Raw genomic sequence first — 5,775 nt, 5'->3', positions numbered from 1 at the left:
TTGAACCTATCTATCACCACAAAAATGGAATCTCTTTCTTTTCTAGTCCTAGGTAAAACCAACACAAAGTTTATAGACGCATCAACCCAGGGCTTACTAGGGAAGGGTAATTGCATATACAAGCTTTGAGGTAAAACCTTAGACTTAGCATTTTTACAAGTGATGCATTTACTACAAACCCCATCAATGCCAACGTTCATTTTAGGTCAATAAAAATGTTCATTTAATATATCCAAGGTCTTCTTAACCCTAAAGTGACCCATTAAACCCCTATAATGTGTTTTGCATACTAACAATTCTCTCATTGAACACATAGGTATACATAACTTATTTTCTCGAAATAAATATCCATTTGCCTAAAGAATCTATTTATAGCACCCTTGTCACATGATTCATATATATTAACAAAGTTTGGATCATTAGTATACATGTATTTAACATATTCAAATCCTAGCAATTTGACACTTAACGAAGTTAGTAGTACATACCTCATTGACAATGCATCCGCTTCGACGTTTTCCTTACTATATTTGTTCTGAATAATGTAAGGAAATGTCATTGATGAACTCTATCCACCTTGCATGCCTCTTGGTTAGTTTATCTTTGACCTTTAAAATGCTTCAACGACTTATAATCGGTGTGAATCGAGAGCTCTTTTAGCCATAGGTAGTGCCACAGTATCTCTAAAACTCGAACAAGCAAATACAACTCTTTGTCATATATAGGATAATTGCGAGCTGTTTCACTGAAGTAAGCTATTGGCCTTCATTTCTACATCAAGGCAACTCCAGTTATCACTGGTGCATTACCCAACCTATCATTAGTAGTATTAAAATCATGTTCTTGTTCGATTTCCTAATGAAATCCTACACTTTTCTTTACAATCTCCATGGGCGGTGTTGCAATTGTGTTAAAAGTTTTTAACAAAACGTCTATAGAAGTTAGCTAAACTGTGAAAATTCCTTACTTTAATTATGCTTTTAGGTGTCGGCCATTCGTTGATAGCTTTGATTTTCTTCTCACCACTTCAATTCCCTTTGCACTAACAATAAAACCAAGAAAAACAACTTTTTCCATGTAAAATATACATCTTTTAAAGTTAGTATAAAGTTGTTCTTGTCTTAAGACCACAAGCACATATCTTAAATACCCTAGATGCTCATTTAAATCCTTACTATATACCAAGATATCATTGAAGTAAAATGCTACGTATTGACCTATGAATACACGAAAGACATGATTCATTAATCTCATAAATGTGCTAGGTGTATTAGTAAGTTCAAATGGCAACCATACTTAGTTTTGAAAGTAGTTCTCTCATCCTAATTTTTTGATAACCATTCTTGATATCTATTTTACTAAACATGTGAGATCAATGTATAAGATGACGATATTTTAGCGTTATGTTGTTGGTCGCCCGATAATTTACGTACGTCCTCTAAGTCCCATCTTTCTTCGACACTAGTAATACTGGCATGGCATATGTATTGTTGTTTTCTCTCATGTACCATTTGCTTATTAGTTCTTCCACATACCTTCGAAGTTTCTTGGTCTCATTGGGATTACTCAGATTACCTAGTCCATTTGGAATGATAACTTCAGCTATGGAGTCAATTTGATACTTAATGCCTCAAATGGAAGATAACCCACTAGGCATGTCCTCTGAAAACACGTCTTCAAATTCTTACAACAAAAAAATAGCCAGATTATGGAGGGTATTTTAGCTTCTTCAAGATTGAGGAATGATTCCTTATAAACCAATATGATCATGAGTCTGTTCTCAACTACTACTCTCTTTGTCTGACTCTATTTTGCAAAGAAATGCACTTTCGACTTTTCTCTCATCTCACAAGACTCTTTTTTCTCTCTCTTGTTGCTCTATTCTTTTTCTCACAATTAGCCACCTCATTTTTTTCTTTTATTTTCTTGTTGTGAAAGATCAATTTCGCTCCCATTTTTTCTCAATCTTTTTACTTCCCCACTTTTCACTTTGATTTGATCTTCATTCACTTATGCTAGTATTAAAGTCGCAAGAATAATATATTTCCCATCCTTAGTAAAGCTGTACCTATTTTTGTACCATCATGTATCACCTTTTTATCATACTGTCATGGTCTCCCCAATAAAATGTGCTCCATATCCATTGGAACTACATCAAACATCACCTCATCATGATACATGTCAATTGAGAAACTCACCAACACTCGTCTATTCACCTTCGCCTCTCAACATTTATTCAACCATTGTAATTTGTAAGGCCTACAATGTTTTAGCATGGTTAATCTTAATTTCTCAACAAGTGTAGTGCTAGCCACATTAGTACAACTCCCCCATCAATAATCATACTATATACCTTGTTGTTAACATAATATCTCGCATGAAATATGTTTTTCCTTTGTTGTTCCAAGTCATCTACTTTGATTTGAAGACTAAGAGCTTACCTTGTGCCTAACAGCTCTCCCATTGCATACTCTACTTTTTCACCATCACTAGCATCCTCCAGTTCTGGTATGTCTTCATAATCATCCTCATTATCGCTTACCACTTCCTTATTATCTCATAGAATAATCACCCTTTTGTTTGGACATTGAGATACAATGTTTCCCGATCCCAAACACTTAAGACATTTGATATCTTGATTCCTAGAGGGTTAGGAATCCGTATTGGGTGTAATTTTGCTTGCAACTTCCTCTCTTCCCTTCAGTAGCTCAGTCCTACCCTTCGAGACAACCCCCATCACCTTTATTATTGTCCTATTTTAACTTCCACACAAATTTAGAACCTGATGGGTATTTAGCTATTCTCTTCCTCTTCAATTGTCGCTCTACTTTCATAGCTACATGTAGTATGTCCGATAACTCCATGTAATGTTATAGTCCTACCAAATTAGCTATATCCCCATTCAGACCATTCAAAAATCGGACCATGGTGGTCTCTCGATCCTCCTCAACATTCGGTTTAATCATGGCAATGTCCATCTCGTTATAATAATTCTCTACACTCCTAGATCCCTGATGGAGGCTTTATAATTTTTGATAAAGATCTTTATAGTAATGATTAAAGATGAATCTCTTCCTCATTTGCCTTTATTTCTCCCCATACTTCGATAGCCCACTCATGGTTTCTCTTCCTAGAGGTTGCTATTTGATCCCACCAAATGATAGCGTAATTAGTAAACTCAATGATAACAAGTTTTACCTTTTTCTCTTTCGAGTAATTATGACAATCAAATATAAGCTCTATTTTTTTTTCTATTCCAAATATGTCTCCGGATTGCTCATTCCCTTGAATGACAGAATGGTCATTTTAATATTGCTCATATTCCTATCAACTTCATCTCATTTATAATCTCTAGCCTTTCATCATGCCTATTTCCCCTATTCCTCATCCTTCTTGTTTCAGCCTCTACCAATGCATCATCATCAACTGCACTACCCTCTAACCTTCACCTCTGATTTTCGATCTAGGCTCTCGCCTACGATGCCTCATCGCCTTAGAAACTCCTCTATGTTGTTCCAAATATGTAAATTAGCAAGTAATGTGTCTTGCCTCTCCATCCATACCTCTTGTTTATCCTTTCTATCTCCCATATCTCTAAACTGCCTCTCAAATCGCCATATCATATCTTCTGTCGTGATGACTTGATTATTCTTTCCCTTATAGTAGAATCGTCTTTGTCAGACATCATAAATCTAGAATAATTTACCTCATGTATCACTCAACCTGGTTTTTTCCGTCTATTAGTCTCATTGTTCTACCTTTTTTCACTCAATGTTTCTTTGCAAGTATTTCAAGTTCTAATTCGACCTCAATCACATTTCAATCCTTTTGAAATTCAAATAAAGAATTGAGTAAGGAAAATTTGACTTTGACTCTATAGTAACTTAAGAAGTAGGAGTTAACACTCGAATGGAACACTAAGGATAAAATCAAGAAGATATTTCTTGAATTTGAATTGGATATTTTCGATTTTTGGACTCTCTTTGTTTATGGAACTATTAAACTTTTTTTACAAATTTTCAATTTTTTTAAACGTACAAGAATTCAATAAGGAGTCCAAAAATTTGAAAAGAAATTGATTTGGGCACTAATTTAGTGAGCAAACAATTTTTGAATTTGTTTGGAACCCGAGTTGAATTGAATGACTTAAAAGATAAAGAACACGAAGAATGAGGATGAAAATTCAAACAAAAAGTAAATGATATAACCTTGATTTCTAGAACTCAAGCTTTGATACCAAAGATACAAAACCGCGTAGCAATTGAAAACTACGGAATCAACGGCAAATTAGATCAAAGCCAAGAAAGCAAGAATCAATAGAAAGCTCGGCCTGATAAATTATTGAACCAAAGAACCAAGATAATGGGAAATAAAATCTTGACCTCGTGATCACAAAACTTATGACCTTACTTGAATTGTTGAACACCAGAAGAAATTAATTCTTGACAAGATCTAAAATTAATTCAAGGAAGAACGAGTAGAAAGAAAATAAGCCTTGCAATAATCTCTCTCAAATTGTATGTTTTACAATGAATAGAATAAGTCCTATTTATATGTAACTCATAAAACCCTAGTTTAAATGAAATTTAAGTTTAAAAATACCTAAAGATACCATAAATAAAATTTTAACAAATATAGGAGATTACGCGACATTTTAAATTCGTGTCTCCAATTTGTACTATACGATCGCATAGTTCTAGTCTATGCGGTCGCATAAATCATTCTAACTCTCAACTTGGATTCTCTACACAGTTGCATGCGGCCACATGTAAATTTATACTATGCGGTCACATAGGCTTCCATTTCAGCTCCCTCTCCCGTTGCTTGAACCAAGTTGATCCGTCGTGTTTCTTCTTCCAAGCCCAACAAGAAAATTGTTGCTTTGGTTATTATGATCAATGATTCATTCACCGTAGCTTGAACAAGTAGTCTCATGACTAGAGATGACAATGGGACGGATTCGGGGTGGGGACATACCCCGTCTAAGGCGGGGCGGGGCAAAGTCATGCCCCGTTTACTACCCCGTTTATTATTATTAATTTTTTCCCCCTCAAATTCACAATTTGAAAAATGAAAACGCTAACATCCAAATTAAGTACTCAAAACAAACAATATCCGAAAATGAATAATTTTAAATACAATTACATTGTAACTAAATTTCACTTCTTTATCAAAAAATAAATTTGATATTTTTCCATCTTCACAACTTCATTCATCGGCAGGTTTAGAGATTGTAGAAGATGGATCCTGAAAAACAAAAAAATATTATACTCAATATCATCATAATAACTATGATTAAAATTTAAATTATGTGATAAATAAAATTACCTCATCATCAACATCCTCATCATTCATCTTGGAGCAACTTCCAAAATATGCAGACGGCGCAGAATTCGCTATTAATAAAATAAAATAATTAGTAATAAGAAAATTCATAAAAGAAACAATATAAAAAGCAAATGTTTATATACATTATACCCTGAATATCGGCCCATAACCAATTTTGAGCACTCATTAAAGCCTCCAAAGTTTTGGGGAGAAGTCTATTTCTGTGTGGACTAACAAATCTACCTCTAGTACTGAAAACAGATTCAGATGCCACAGTAAATACCAGGATGGCCAAAATATCTTTTGCAATTCGAGATAAAGTCAGATATTTGATTGAATTCACCTTCCACCATATCAATATATCAAAATCATCTGACCAAGGCAATATAGGCTACATCCAAAAAAGTATTAAGCTCGGTTTTCACACTACTAGGAGCTTCAACATTA

At 34.2% G+C, this 5,775-nt stretch overlaps 1 long non-coding RNA gene across 1 annotated transcript; it reads right to left on the bottom strand.

Moving 5' to 3' along the window:
- Nucleotides 1–5,091: 5,091 nt before the first annotated feature.
- On the bottom strand, nucleotides 5,092–5,744 carry LOC111388221. The gene is made up of 2 exons (XR_002701526.1): nucleotides 5,329–5,744; nucleotides 5,092–5,247 (listed from the first exon to the last, which is right to left on the bottom strand). It is a non-coding gene; the product is annotated as an uncharacterized LOC111388221 (long non-coding RNA).
- Nucleotides 5,745–5,775: the final 31 nt, after the last annotated feature.

This window comes from Olea europaea, unplaced genomic scaffold, assembly GCF_002742605.1.
Source record: "Olea europaea var. sylvestris unplaced genomic scaffold, O_europaea_v1 scaffold476, whole genome shotgun sequence".
Classification (NCBI taxonomy): Eukaryota; Viridiplantae; Streptophyta; class Magnoliopsida; order Lamiales; family Oleaceae; genus Olea; species Olea europaea.
Note: the sequence above shows the minus strand (reverse complement) of the source record. Positions and strands in the feature narration are given on the sequence as shown.